This window comes from Monodon monoceros, unplaced genomic scaffold (genome assembly GCF_005190385.1).
Source record: "Monodon monoceros isolate NGI ecotype Baffin Bay Population unplaced genomic scaffold, NGI_Narwhal_1 Super_Scaffold_2, whole genome shotgun sequence".
NCBI classification, from domain to species: domain Eukaryota; kingdom Metazoa; phylum Chordata; class Mammalia; order Artiodactyla; family Monodontidae; genus Monodon; species Monodon monoceros.
Genome location: NW_021703776.1, coordinates 46257563 through 46273900, shown reverse-complemented (window position 1 = coordinate 46273900; position 16338 = coordinate 46257563). Strand labels below are relative to the sequence as shown.

At 36.9% G+C, this 16338-nt stretch overlaps 2 protein-coding genes across 10 annotated transcripts in view; one reads left to right on the top strand and one right to left on the bottom strand.

Annotated features, from left to right (window-relative positions):
- Nucleotides 1-16338, bottom strand: part of SLC25A13 (solute carrier family 25 member 13) — a 332699-nt gene that overhangs the window by 7167 nt on the left and 309194 nt on the right. For 2 of the 3 annotated variants that reach the window (XR_003795234.1, XR_003795232.1), the window contains 3 exons: nt 16130-16227; nt 13636-13730; nt 7406-7593 (listed from right to left, as the gene is read on the bottom strand). The gene's annotated coding sequence lies outside the window, so the exon portion shown is untranslated. Of the gene's footprint in view, nt 1-308; nt 3083-7405; nt 7594-13635; nt 13731-16129; nt 16228-16338 lie in introns of those variants that run through there. The other variant, XR_003795233.1, reaches the window with a different exon arrangement.
- Nucleotides 1-16338, top strand: part of DYNC1I1 (dynein cytoplasmic 1 intermediate chain 1) — a 475334-nt gene that overhangs the window by 456009 nt on the left and 2987 nt on the right. The window lies entirely within an intron of this gene.

Here is a 16338-nt window from a genome sequence, read left to right as displayed (position 1 = left end):
TTTCATTAGACTCCCCCCCCCACCGCCCCCCCGCTGCCCCTCAACTACTCCTGATGTCATAAGCTGAGTCATTCTAACAGTGACAAAGACTCTGTTAATATTCATCCCCAGTGGTGAAGATGCACATGGTCCAGTGACTACTGACGTAGTTTGGAGTCTTTGAGAAAGAGAATACCCTCTGAATTAAAAATATTGCCAATATTTTTAAAGCAATATTTTCTTCAATGAATATTTAAAATCAGTGCATCTTCATCAGTGCGTCTTCATCATCATAAAACCAAGCAACAAAAACACTTATTCTACATTGGTTCATTTATTTAAAAATTTAAAAGGTAGCAAAGAAGGAGAATATAAAGAAACAAAAGGTTTCTCTCCTCCTTTCCTTTGTTTAGAACAAGTACAATTGTAGGAGAGAAAATAGGTACGTGGAGACATGCTCAGAGACGAAATGGTAGAAAATAGATGAAATTTAAAAACCCTTTTCTCCACTTCCCTTGCTTATACATAACGTCCCTTAATTCTCTTAAGATTATATGCAACATTAATTGTTTTATCCAAGAGGGCTGAAAAGCAGAGTAGTCTAACAATCTGGTTTATTTAAAGTAAGGCATTTTGAAAAATCTGTATGCTGACCACAAATAATTTGTGGTCATATATTCGTATATATGTACTATACATTCACACACACCACCTCTAGGCAATAAGAAAATACAACATAACATATATACAGAATTTTCTGCAATAAAGTGATTTTATAGCCATTGGACAACATTACTTGAATATGACTCATATTGGGGGAGTATGTATGATTTTGTAGAAGTTGCTTTGGCTGATATATGGCTGCTAAAACTTCTTCCTAGGTTGTTGTCATCATTTCTAAGTTGTAAAGTGTTGTCATACTCATATTTCTCCTATCGTACCAGCAGATCAGGCTGGTTTTCATTTTTGTATTATTGCCCTTACTTTTCTAAGGGACATTACAGACTATGGAAATGTCTGCAACTCTAGGCCAGTCTCACCTATTGTCTGGAGTCTAGACAGGCTATAGAAAAAAATCTCTGTGACATATAATAGGCCCCAAAATTTGTAGGGTTGTTTATCCCTACAAATTCACTACCAGGAAAAAAATAAACAATGGGGGGGGGATATACTCTTTTATTGAGAGTAGGTAACATTATAATCTTCGAGCCCTTTTCTGAACGACCGAAAATCAGGATAAGCTTATACGTTTGAACAGTTCTTTCTGTATTGTTTGATCCTAAAAAGTAACCTATAGCTCAGAAAAACTCAGACTTTACAAGATAATTTTGTTGTAAGTATAGTTTTTCTCTTAAATTTGTAAATACCTTACAAAAATATTTATATGTATTTTGGGGGAGAAATAAAGGGGTCCTTTTCTGTTTCTCTTTGCTTGCCTCTATAGCCTGTTCTAAGTCTCTGAAGACCAACTCTCTAGAGGTTCCACATCCTAAAAGGAAAGACAACTCCTCCAGCTGAGTTTAGCTGAAGCCCACTTCGGAGAGATGGTAGCTCATAGGCAAATGCTGCCATTACTGTAATTACTGTTGTCTCGTTCACTAAACCTAGACCTGACAGAGCACAGCTGTCCTTAGAAGAGAAGGGCACCCCCTAAACAGGGCTTCCCAGCCTTCCTAATCACCTACGCTGCAGAAAGCCAGGTGGAGCGCCTTCACGGCAACCTGGCCCATTTAGAATTTGAGGTCAAATCCAACGCTGGTGCACGACTGACGAGAGGGAAGGGGTTTAAGCAGGAAGTGATTTTAAAAGGAAAAAAATACAGAGAAAGAAAAAATATGTCACTGAGGATCAGATTGCCAGGAGACAGTGCTACCATTATCTATATCCAAAATTAGTCCTCCAGGCCCCATTAAAACAGAGCCCATCACCAGGGTCACGGTGGCCTTTGGATAGAAAACCTTGCTTTGTGGAACCCTCTAGGAAGAAGGTGGAACACTTTTAGATAAGCCTTACAATACAACCTGTATAAGGAAGTAAATGGTAGTTTTTAGAGGACACTTTGTTGCTCCATTTTCCTTGGGACCTCAGTACATAGAACTGGTGTCTGTCTACCGGAGGACATCTCACATTCATTCTCCCATGGTTTACTTGACTGAGACCTCTGTTAGGCTGAGGAGAAGGGAGGAGGGGGCAGCAGGCTATCTTTCGTAGGGTCCTGTTTCAGAGTGAGGCTGGCTTCATGGTTGTCCCACCTGTGCCGTCTTGCAGGGCCCCGTGCAGAGGAGCCCTGAGCTTGGTTTAATGCTCTGTTGTCATTGTCTTCCAATTGTTAAGACATTTTTCAACAAGGTGCTCCATGTTTCCAGTTTGCACTGGGCCCCTCAAATTCTGTATTCCCTCCTGTCCACAAGAGTATTGCTTTCAATACCACTCACAATGCAGATCAGAAATTAAAAATTTTGGCCTTGACCTAGACAATTAGGAAGAAGGAGAAATCTTTATAGAGATATGGGTAAATGTAGTGCATGCCATATGATATTATTATTACCTATTCCTTAAGACTATTCAAAAGTGTTGGATGAGAATAGCAATGACATTATATTCTAAATATCATATTTGGATATTTGGTGGATATTCTAATTTACCTCCCCACAACCCTCTTTCGATCACATCATAATTTTAACTGAAAGTATAATAGAGTTTTGGGAAAGATCTCTATGATGCCTACTTTAGGTGGAGTCGAGAGGGGCAGCCTTTCTCTGTCCACCTCGGTGTCAAGAACCTCCTGATAGAGGTTCTGTGACTCCTGTGACTGCCAATGGAGAGAGCTCCATTCAAGTCCAGGTAGACGTGCCTTCCTGTGAGACCTCACACTCAGCCAGAAGGGCGCTGCAGAAAGGGACTCTGGTGTCACAGTCGTTAACAATCGTCTGCCTCATCTCCTGTCCCAGCCGAGGCTGCAGCTGCTGCAGGGAGTCCCAGCACAGTGCGCCCATGATCATGCCCTCCTCTCTTATGTACAGTTGTCCTCCATGACTTTTAAGATGATGGTAGAGAGCAGTGGCTCGAATCCAGATTTACTGATGCAATTTATTATGAACTTCTGAAGGGGTAAACAGAGGATTGTGTATGAGCTCACTGAAATCACCAGATTGAGTCTGTCCATCCTTTTTTTTTCTTTCTTTCTGGTACATTTAAATAGCAAAGGCATGAGTAATATCTCAAGGTCTACGACTAAAGAGGTAAAATATAAAACAAGTGTTTTCAGGTAGGCCACACGATGCTTTGTTTATATAGCATACATTTTTGGTTGTTTGATTTGAGCATTGTATCTGGAAAATATACTGTACACGTTTATTTTCACAGATAGGGGTCTGTTTTCTTTGCAGAGCAGGTGCTTAACTGCCATTAGCGTAAATGGAAGTTATGTGAATTCAGTGAAAGACAGAGAAGACCCCTTTTATTATTTGGCTATAATTTTAATTCTATTCATGCATCTTAAAAGTTACTTAAATAGACAGTGGTTGCATGCACCATTTAAATTTTCTAAGATCTAAACTTGAAAATGAGCCTAGCTCTTGAATAAGTTTCCAGGATTTTGCTCCCCAAACTGTGGGATGCAATCTGTTTGTTTTGGAGCTGTATGATCCCATTAAATTAATTGAAAGATGGGTAAGATAACAACTCAGAAATTAACTACAAATATAACCTGAAAAGGTTGAGTGTATTCTTCTTCAGAATACACTCACAGAGACCTGTTCATCATTGTTGGATTTTTAAAAATGATGTGTGAACACACATATTCTTAAGAATTAAAAATAAAAATTACTCACTGCTGTGGCTCTTTACCGAATAGCAAGCTTTTCTATATATATATACATACGGAGCTGATTTTACCAGCACATGGGCCAGTGAGTATAGAATTATTCACGTGTCCTGATGATTGATAGTCAGCCTAGCTACCTGTCTTTCTTGCAGATGTGTTTTATAGAAAGCCCGCTGCCATTTTTAATGCTTCATTGCTGTCACACAGATGCAGCTGTCATAAATATCCCCTAACAACTATGTTTGCTGCTTATCTGAATTAGTTAGAATGCTGTTTGCAGCACCAGTTGTGAAAGAAGCAGTTTATCTTCCACCTCCTATTATTTCTTTTTCCATTAACCTCTTCTAGAGAAGACTGTTTTCAGCTGTGATGAATACTCATAAGTTTCAAATCCCTGATTGTTTTTACAGTAGTCAAATGATAAAATTCCAAAATCATTTCAGCCTAAAGTAGAATCTGAAAAATAAGACGGCAACTTAAAAACTAATTTGGGAGATGAATAAATCTTATCGGCCCAGCTTTATTTGCTTGGTATCCCATTCACTAATTACCTAAGGAAATGTGTATTAATCTTTAAAGTTTAACCCTGAGCTTTGGCAACATTTCATATAGCTTGTTTGATATGACTCTTTGGGGCCAAAAGAATGGCAGTCATTTTATTACAAATTTTAATAAATACAATAAATTTGACATTTGTCAATGTGTTAAAAAGGCCTTGAAAATTTTTTAGAAAGGAAAAAGGCAGGAGAATACGAGAGATCAAATGCAACTGCTAAAACCGTAAGCATGAATTTAAATGTTCCATTTTTTAAAAAGATTTATTTAATTTATTTTTGGCTGCATCAGATCTTAGTTGCTAAATGTTCATTTGAATATATTTTAAAGCTGAAATTAAAAATTAGAATGAAAAGTTTACTTGGATTCCCAATAGGAAGAATGACCTATGCAATATACTTTAGAATGATGGTCAAGGTATATAATAATGTAAGAGGACTATTAAAATGTGCCTCAAACCATTCTCATAGCCAGCTAGAATAAGAATAAAAGCAAAGAGATTCCATGAGCCATTTTCCTTGCAGCTTAAATAGCAGTTCTACGTAGGAGCACCTGATAAACTGGAAGTACTGGGAGTCAAAAAGGGTTTGAGCAAAACACAAAATAAATAACAATACACGTATGGTTTTTAAGTCGATTACACTGAGGCAATAATTGTTTGTTTTGTGGAACGATTTCATGTTTTCCAGTAGGACAGTGCCTACATCAGTTTTCCACAGGAATTTGTGCTCTAAATAATCCCCCTCCGTGGGGAAGGGGGGAATGCAGAACACAAAATAAGTTAAACTGAAATTTGGGGGTTGATTCAAATAAGAGTTCCTTAATGAAAGAGAACTGCACTGGAAATCAGTCGATTTAATTATTGTGCTCTATGAAAGCCATTATCCCCTGCTGATGACCAGCCTGATAGCATAGCTAAGCTCTGGGAGCTTCCAGAAGAGAGGGGCAGAGCTAGGCTCAGCTTACCAGAGTCCAGTTATAATCGCCCAAAACACTTGTGTTTCTCATTAAATGAGTGTGGCCATAAGTTGCTAGACTCTTGAAGGTCTTTTAAGTAGTAGCGTATTCTTCAGTAGATAAACAATATTTTTATCTTTTGCTGATACTAAACACTTCTTTTGGTTTTTCCCTCCATTGCAAAGACTCTGGCATAAACTAGTCTGTGATGCCAAAATCCAGATAAAAACTGAAAATCCAGATACTTGGTTCTGCCAGTAATATCTAGATATTTGATGACATCGAAGCAAAACATTTGGGATTTTTCAACTGGACTTTTCAGTTTTTAACCTGAATTTTTATTATCATAGCCACAAACCTGTGCAGTTAAGTCAAAAGCACAAAGGCATATATTTGCATGGGCAGATTTGGGGTGCTAATAAATATAATTATATAAAATAAGCTACTTTGAAACAATATATTCATTTCCATGTCATAATAAATTATATTTGAAATAATCTGATTAAAATAGACGATTATAATTTTAGTATTAACTTGATTTCTTCTAGGAAAAGTATTGTAAAAAGAAAAGTGCTATTCCAATTAATGTTATAATTATCTTATAGTGAATGTAGTCACAGTGGCTTTTATTTTGATAATTACATATGTAAAAGACCATGATTAAACTAATTATTATATAAATAGTGTGCTTATTCAGGTAGCATTAGTGTATAAAAATGGATTTAAATATATTTTCAAGCCACTTTTTTTCTGAATTGATAATACTTAATGACTTTTATATATTATAGAGTAGTTGATTAAGTGAAAACACTAATATCTAATTTTATAAAAACCAAATTAATGTGTGCAGAGTAATCTGCAATGTTCAATGAAATTAATATATTCCCATTTTGGTGATAAATGGTCTTTGAATATAAACCTTCTGAAACAAGTATCAGTTTGTATAATTATCTTTATGATTCTTCTGTGGTTTCAAACTGTCGTCTTCAACGGCAGTTTGGATTTTGAAGCAGTCATTAATTATAGTGTTAATTTTTTTTTATGTCTAACAAATTGTGTTTAGTTGTAGAATTTCAAAACTGCTAAATTTTATCTTGAAAAATTACTGCTTAGAACGGTAGCCTCAAATCAGAGCTTAGACCAGCCCGAGCATGAAGCTGCTTCAATCATATGTGAGTCTAGATTAACACTGGCCTGTATAGAAATGAAGTTATTTGTTTCTTCTGCGAGTATGTGTGTTACTATTGGTATATCTAAAATAGAATATGAAATCAAACATCTGCCTATACATGTTGATGTATAAATATTTATATGCCATATAGGCTGGACTTGCAAAGGGAGGAAGTGAATGAATCATTCTATTCTACTTTCAAGGAAGGTCTGCATGAATTTTTGAGAATGTCAGCTATCAGAACATCTTTTCCATTTTAAAACATGAATTATTTATCAATCATTTAGGGAATGTCAGAGCTTAACATTGTAGAAGAAAGTTTGCACTCTTACTTTCTAGGCTGGCCGATAAAGCTGATCAGTGGTCCATTCCCCGAGATCTTTGTCCTCATGGCCAGCCAGTACTTTCTCAACACTTAGACAGGATCTTCTATTTTTATTTGTCTTGGCATTAAAGACCCTTAGCAAAAAACTGAACATCTTCTAGTATCCTAAGAACTAGGCACCCTTTGACTTAGGGGAAAAAAATCAGTCTGGCAGCGCTCCTTGGGCTTATCACATTCCTCAGTAGCGTTTTTCTGATCTTTAGAGTGCCACATCCACAGAAACATAGGTACTTGCCAGTTGTCTATCTGAACAGGATAACCTGGCCTAGCACAGTGCCTGGCACATAACAGGCACTCAGTAAATAATTCGGTGAATGAATGTTTCACATGTGAAAGTTGAAGGTTAAGGAAAAGCTTAATGGTGTGAAGCGTTCAGAGGGCAGCCTCCACGTTGGCTACAGATGAATGGACAGGAAAAATCCTTTAACTATATTTGCATGGTAAAAGATACATAGAAAATATATTTAGAAAAGAGTGCTTGTCCTTCCTCTCCAGTCTCTATCCCAGTCACTCTCCCCTCCTTTGCTTTTACCGTTTTTTTGTGTGGCTCCGGATGTGCAGGCTCAGCGGCCATGGCTCATGGGCGCAGCCGCTCCGCGGCATGTGGCATCCTCCTGGACCGGGGCACGAACCCACGTCCCCTGCATCGGCAGGCGGACTCTCAACCACTGCGCCACCAAGGAAGCCCCTCCGTTGCTTTTAAGAGTGAGCAGTTGGTCACTAGAGGTAACAAAAGAGGAACAGTTTATTCAAATAGTCGTCAAACCACTGGAAAAATGCTTCTTTTTCATTTTGCTTTTTTTGGACACTATAGATATGGTAAATCATGAACTACATTATAAAAATACCTCTTTTATGCCCAAACATTCAGTAGGAGGGAATGACATTTCTTTTATTACCTTGGTAAATGTTTTTAAGATGTTTAGCAATAAGCCTTCTTTTTGTCAAAACTGCTTAGATGCAGTGGTTGCTAGAAATTTACTAGAAAACCTATAGTTAATATCAGAAAGAGAAAGGATATATGTTTAGTCAGCTGGTATGAGAGATCAGTTTGAGTAGCATATGCTTTTTCATTTCCCTGTCAGTTTCTTCATCTTTTGTGTTATGGACAAAGAATGGTAGTGAAGTTTAAAAAGTTTATTTTCCGTTGTTGCCCATCAGCCAAAGTTTTTAGCAATTTTTTCCATCTTTTGGACAGAGAAATAGATTGTTCTAAATAATAGAAAAATAATGCTGAAGACATTTCTAAAGAAAAGAGAGTGACAAGATTTTAAAACAGATGTGAACAAGGTCATCTTTAAGCCATAGTGAATTAACTCTTTTTCAGCTGTGTGGGTTTTTCCCCCCTCAGGTAAAAACTTCAGAATTTTGTCACGCTTCCCATGATGCTAAATTTTAACATGAAGAATAGTTCTAAATGTTCACTTTTTAAGAATAATGTTTAAAATTATTTCCTTCAGTGTTTGCTGGCTTATTGAAATTGATATAGACTCGTATTTGTTACTGTTTACTTTTGACTTTTATGTCCTAACTTAATTTTTTTCCTTAATTGGGTGGTAATGGATTTTTTAAAAGTATTGTTCTAACAAACATGCTATAAAAGTCAAGCACTCATTTAAAGATACTAGGAAGAGAACTTTAGCAGAAAGATCTCAAGCTTCATGGGTGGATAGAGGGTTCCCTTAGATGGGATTTTCAGAAAAAAGAAATTCTTTCTTAACCAAAAAATAATCAGATATCACCAGACTACCCTAGGTAGTCTGATTTAGCATGATGCTAAATTTCACAGAAATTTTGACCTACTGACTGGTAACAGCAGATGCTGCTACAGAATGGAGACTAATGTAACTTCTACTTTCTGGACTTCTCTGAATACTAAGTTACCACACAGTATATCTTTTCGTGGTGGAGCACTGTAGTATACTTATGCGCTCTGTATACTGCATTCTGGCTTGGAATTTTGGTTCGTGGTTTCATCCATTGTTACCAGTGATGCTAGACTCTCCCAAGAGTTAAATACAGTGGAGCTTGGTCTCGTTCTGTTCTGGCGGCTGTTTCATTGCTTACGACCTCCCGCTTTGCTTCCCTCTGTGTGTGTGGCAAAGGGAAGTGTCCTAAAAAACATAGGCTTCCTCTGAACACAAATGTGTGTTTGTACACCGGTAAGTTCGCAATCTCCTGAATTGGGGTGCCACTAACAGTTGTACTTTTTAAAAAGCTTTTAGAGCTTAGAAGGGTTTAGCAGTTGTTCTGTGGAAACCCATGTTCACGTCCACGGTTTCTTTAAATGCATTAGCAACAAGAACAACAAAATCAGTGTGCATTAAAGTGAAAAGGTAACTCGTAAGATACCGTTTTAAAGAAAACTTTCGTTTTTAGGTTAATCCAGGAGCTGAATTGTGTATCTCTTTGGAATCCATGGTTAACGTAATTGTCTCAGACTTTTTTTTTTTTTAATGACTCCATTTAATTGAAAGATTACAAAGATGCTGCCGAACCACACATCCTGGAATATTCATCCTGAAACCTGGAGTCCTACTCATTTTAATTTGCTTGGTTTCTCAGATACGTTAAGCGTGGCATGCTGAAATTACAGAATGCCTTTCTGTCTTAATTATCCAAGATATTTTTAAAAAGTAACCTGCTTTTATACTAGGCAGTGCCTGAGACAGATACTTTTAACATAAAAAATACAGCGTTGGGCTGGTAGGAGTTACTGCAGATACCGCAGCTATTTAAAATCAGCTGCTAGGTACTATAAACCCTTTAAAATTACTAACAAATGAGGGAGGCTTGACTGAGGACTGTTTAGAATGGTTAGCCATGTGCTTATAAAAAGGGACACATGCATGGTATTTGTGTGCTTAACCCTGGTTATAAAAAGTCATTTGATTTTTATAACAGCATGTTCAGTGGTTACAAGGCCTTACAACTTGAGCTAAAAATGTAGATTCCCACCATAGAAAGTGCCATGAAAAGGAAATAGCTTGGGCTTCCCTGGTGGTGCAGTGGTTAAGAATCCCCCTGCCAATGCAGGGGACACGGGTCTGAGCCCTGGTCCGGGAAGATCCCACATGCTGCGGATCAACTAAGCCTGTGCACCACAACTACTGAGCCTGAGCTCTAGAGCTCACGAGCCACAACTGCTGAGCCCACGTGCCACAGTTACTGAAGCCCGTGCACCTACACTCCACAACAAGAGAAGCCACTGCAATGAGAAGCCTGTGCACCACGACACAGTGTAGCCCCTGCTGGCTGCAACTGGAGAAAGCCCGTGCATAGCAATGAAGACCCAATGCAGCCAAAAATAAATAAGTAAATAAATAAATTTATAAAAAAAATTTTTTTAAAAAATAGCTTGACAAAGCTGTATTGGTCATATTTGAAGAATGAAAAAGATGCATGTGTATATTTACAAGGAATAATTATACTTGGAAAATTCCAATTATACTTGGAATTTGATTTTTAAATTAACAAAACGTCCTGACAGGATTTTTCTTGTGATCTGAAAGAACCCTTTCCCCACACCCAGTTCGTGAAACTCAGTCATACATTTAATAATAGCTATCTAGGAAATGATGTGTATGGGTTTTTTAGAAAGCAAATATGATCAAACCTAAGGTGTACTTCTAAAAAATGCAGTGCTCTATGTAGGTGAAAATAAGAAAATGGAAGAAAGAAAATAGGTAAGGAAGCAAAAAAAGAAAAAAAAATTGGAGGAGAGGGAATTAACATTAAGAAGGAAAAACATAGGGTGAACAACATCATTTATCTGGGGTTTATAATGTGCCAAACACTGAGCTTAAGCCTTTTATATTTGGGGGAGGTCTTGTTTAATATTCACAATGGTCCTAGGAGCTAGTGAAAAAATTCCTTTTTCTCACAAATGAAGATGTTAAAACATACATTTCCTAAGGACACCCAGGAAATTATTGGCAGAGCTGTGAAAGAAACCATATCATCTGGGTGCTGTCTGAGGTGGAAAAAAGTCAACCCTGGCTCCATTCTCAAAATCTAGTTATCGTGCAATCTGTGCCTCCCTTTAGGTACACAAGAAGCCTAGGAAGCCCAGGCAGGACACCCAGTGGTTAGCCTAATTAGTTATTTGGGCATGGGGTAGGGCAGGATCTAAGGGCATCCTCCATTCCATTCAGGCGGGAGGAGGGTGGGGGGCAGACCCATGACACAGCCTTACAACTAGGGGGATGAAGGGGGAGGATGAAAACGATCAATTTTCATGAATTTTTTCCACAACTTTTGCACTTTTGCTTTTTATTTCTGACCTTTACATCTTCCAGGAATCTTAGAAGATTAAAAATATTTAGAATCTTCTAGCAGGTGACTCAAAACACATTACCTGCCATGGTATGCTGGCATTTCCTAAAGGGGTGAGGCTCCTGATTGCCCACACTGACACATGGTCTTGAGCAAATCATTCAGCTCCCTGTCATTCTGTTTCCTGTCTGTCAGAGAGAGGTCTGCTTCTTAATGTCCTCACATAGCAAAATTAGAATTAATTCTTAAAGCAAAACCACAAAAATGATATCGAATTGATATGTATGCCACTCACATATGTGATTTTTAGGAACATGTTCAACCTGAGTAACTGTTCAAAGAACAAGAATGCATGACTATTCCGTGTTGAACTCATAGTACTTTCTTCACTTAGATTACCTTTCTCATCCTCTCCACGTCTCTTTTGATAAATGGGTCAGACACCATCGTCCCCATTTTACAATTGAGGCAATGAGAGGTTAAGTGCCTGGCCATGGCCAGTAACCAAGATGAAAGCAGGACTTAAGTTTCCTGTCCAAATCTAAGGTTCATTTTACCTCCTCCTTAGGGCCAAATTACTGCTTCAGAAACTACCTTTGGCCTTAGTTCCCTTGGCTGTAAATGTATGGTCATATCATATCTATAAGAGGCACTTACTCTTAGAGCTAAGATTTTGTTATCTCAGGAATCAGCTCCCTGAGTGCTTTTGGCACAAAAATGCTTTATACATTTAGCAAAAAGTTAGAAAACAGTCATCCAATTGCGAAGGGGGGTGGTAAACTGGCGAGTGGTGAACCCTGGATGAAGCAGTAGAAGAATCTGAGTCACCTCTGACCTAGGATGTGGACGTTGGTGGATGAATCTGAAGGCTCAAAATGTTTCCAGATCCACTTTGACTCAGGACAATAGTGGTCAATTTTATCGGGCCCTTTTTTATGGTAGTCCCTTGATATAACTATGGGCTATTTCCTTCACAGTGCTTCTCAAATATGTTTTTTAAGTTAACTGAAATTGTTCATCACCATTAGACACTTGTGAATATTCTTCCTATCAGAAATGTAAATTGTTTGAAAATTATTCTAAACTTATTTTCAGGGGGAAAAAATCCATAGTGATGGTCTAGATTTAGCCTTAATGCCTTGACAGAAACCTGAAGAGATGCTGAAGCCATGTCATTAACATGCCATTGGCTTCCCTGCTACTCGCTTGACACACACCACATACCAGGAAATGTTGCAGTTATCACTGTAAGAAGGTAAATTTTAGGTTACTCTACTCACTTTCTGAATATCAGTAAAGTTTAAAAAAAAAAAAAAACCTACGCCAGTATTCACACATTTTGACCTAAGAGAACACGATAATTAATATTTATAGTCGTCATCATATGCCAAAATGATTCATCACTGTATCTTTAGTCCTACCATAGTGCCTGCCATATAGCTGGTACTAAGTCCATGATGACTAAATCAGTACTGAATAGATATATATATGCTAGTTAGAAGGGCATGACAGCAGTCTTTCTCTTAATCAAAGAAACGAGCAGAGTTTTTTATCCTACTTAATGATTGAGGTAAAATTGGATTAAAAGTCTCCTAGAGAAAGTTTCAGATGCACTTATGCTCATGAACTTCTTTTCTAGACATTTCTAATAAGAGAGAACCAGGTGAGAAGAGTCAGGAACTGCCAAGGGTAAGAAGGACACAGTTCTGTCCAAACAGATGCTGTTTACAGTCAAAGATGTAAAATGAAAAGAGTGGTGGTCTTGTGTGTTCGGATACCTGTTTGGTCTTACCTACAAGTAATTCAGATGCCAAAAATGATTACTTTGGGTGTGGAAACAGCCTGTGAGTACACATTCACACATTCAAGCTAAGATTATACTTAAAGTGCTTCCTGATGGTGATATTTAACTCTAAAAATGGGGCAGTGTGCACCTCACCTTCTAACATTACGATGATCTTGGATTGTTTTTATAGTCAGCTAGATGAAAAAGTGTGATAGGATGAGGTAGATAAATTTAAGTTTCTAGAAGCAATTGTGTTCTCATCCTGCTCTAATCAAGAATTTTGTGTGTGTGAGCCAAAACAAGCTAACTTTTCTGTAAAGTTTATGGTATTCTAGAGAGGAAAATGCTTGGCAGAGCAATTTAAAAAAGAAAAAACAAACTTCTAATATTTTCCCAACCTAAATGAAACTTTCACAGATCAAGAAGACATGTTAGAATACTGTGAAACATTTTGTGAGGGTGAATCTGTATTTTTAAGGACAAATATAGTACGATTATTTCCATCACCATGGAAAAGGTCAAATGTATTGCAGTAGTTCCACAGTAGGGTATATTTTTATCAGAAACTTTTAAATTTGATAAAATTCATTCTTAGATTAATATATAGAAATCTGTTGCATTTTTTTACACTAACAATGAAACATCAGAAGGAGAAAGTAAAAATCCCATTTAAAATAGCATGAAAAATATAAAATACCTACCAGGAATCCCCTGGTGGTCCAGTGGTTAGGACTCTGTGGTTTCACTGCTGAGCACCTGGGTTCCGTCCCTGGTCAGGGAACTAAGATCCCGCAAGCTGTGGGGTGCAGCCAAAAAAAACCCAGTATATTTATTTATTTATTTTATATATATATAAATATATTTATATAATATAAATATATATATAAAATACCTAGGGATAAACTTAACCTAGGAGGTGAAACACGTATATGCTGAAACCTATAAAACACTGATAAAGGAAAGTGATTCAAAGAATGGAAAGATATCCATGCTCTTGGATTAGAATATTAGAATTAATATTGTTAAATGGCCATACTATCCAAAGCAATCTACAGCTTTAATGCAATCCCTATCAAAATACCCATGACACTTTTCACAGAAGTAGAACAAATCCTAAAATTTACATGGAACCACAAAAGACCCAGAATTCTGAGGAAAAAGAACAAAGCAGGAGACATAACCCTTCCAGACTTCACACTGTACTACAAAGCAATAGTAATCAAAACAGCATGGTATTGGCACAAAAACAGGCATAGATCAATGGAACAGAATAGAGAGCCTAGAAATAAACTCACACACCTACGGTCAATTAATCTGTGACAAAGGAGCCAAGAATATACAATGGAGAAAAGACAGTCTCTTCAACAAGTGGGGCTGGGAAAGCTGGACAACATGTAAATCAATGAAATTACAATATCCCTCATACCATATACAAAAACTCAAAATGGTTTAAAGAACTAAATATAAGACATGACACCATGAAACTCCTAGAAGAGAGCATAGGCAAAACATCCTCTGACATGAATCACAGCAATATTTTCTTAGATCAGTTCCCCAAGGCAAAAGAAATAAAAGCAAAAATAAACAGATGGGACCAAATCAGACCTAAACTTCTATAACAGCAAAGCACAGCCTATGGAATGGGAGAAAATATTTACAAATGCTGCTACTGACAGGGGGCTAATCCAAAACATACAAACGGCTCATACAACTCAGTATCAAAAAAACTGAACAACCCAATCAAAGAAATGGGCAGAAGACCTAAATAGACATTTCTCCAAAGAGGACATAGAGATGGCCAACAGGCACATGAAAAGATGTTCAAAATCCATAACTATTAGAAAATTGCAAATCAAAACCACAACTTGGTATTATCTCACACTGGTCTGAATGGCCATCATCAAAAAGGCAAAAAATACTAAATGCTGGGAGAGGGTGTAGAGAAAAGGGAAACTTCTTACACTGTTGGTGGGAATGTAAATTAGTGCAGCAACTATGGAAAACAGTATGGAGGTTCCTGAGAAAAAAATAAAACTAGAGCTACCATATCATCCAGCAATCCCACACAGCAATCCACATACCCAGCAATCCCGGGTATATATCTGGAAAAGATGAAAACTCTAATTGGAAAAGATACATGTACCCCAGTGTTCATTGCAGCACTATTTACAATAGCCAGGTCATGGAAGCAACCTAAATGTCCACTGACAGATGAGTGGATAAAGAAAATGTGGTATAGATACACAGTGGAATATTACTCAGCCATAAAAAATAATGAAATAATGCCATTTGCAGCAATATGGACAGACCTAGACATTATTATACTAAGTGGAGTAAGCCAGAGAAAGATAAATATCATAATATCACTTATATGTGGAATCTAAAAAATGATACAAACGGATGTAGATACAAAACAAACAGACTGGCATAGAAAACAAACGTACAGTTACCAAAAGGGAAGATGGGAGTGGGAAGAGAGATGTTAGGAGTATGGGATTAACAGACAGAAACTACTATATGTAAAATAGATAAGCAACAGAGATTTACTGAATAGCACAGGGAACTATATTCAATACTTTGTAGTAATATAAAATAGAGAATAATCTGAAGTATATATAATTGAATCATTTTACTGCACACCTGAAACAATTTTTAACTCAACTATACTTCAATTTTTTTAAAAAAACCTCAAAGATTTTACTTACAAAACCCTTTAAATTTTATGTTTTATTAATGGCAAATATTAAAATTACTACTTTGATTTCTTTAACAAATAAAGGAACGAGACTTCCAAAAAATTTGTCTTTGAAAAGTTAGATGTGCAATTTTATATGTCGTCAGTGATACTCAGTTCTGTCCCAGACTGTATCTGGACACATATTCAACCCTTAATGTTTCATAATGTTTATTAGAGTTGTTTCTTAAGTCTTGCCATTACCACTACATGAAACTATGTAAACACATTGACCTGTTCTGTTTTAGTATATTGTTTCTATACATTGCTATCAATAAAACATTACATATGGTATCATATAGTAACTTAAATTTGTGCCATTTTAACCAATAATAAGTACAGTGTTACGTTTAGAAGCCAAACCCCTCGAGTATATCACTTTTACTAGTGAGATCTGCTTTTTTCCAATATTTAACGTTACATGAAGTTACGAGGCATTTTAGATTTAACTTGATTCTCACCTTATATGAGAAAAAGTTGTTATCAGGATTCGCTTTTGTATCTTCTTGGGCTTTTTGTTTTGTTTTTGTGGTTCTTTCTGGGAGGGCTTGGTCAGGAGCTGGAGAAAAGACAAGAAAGAGTGGACCTATTCTTTCATATAAATATGTTGCCAACCTTTTCCTGCTCATACTTTTTGTTAGCTCTTTGTATAATTTATTTTGAGGACTTC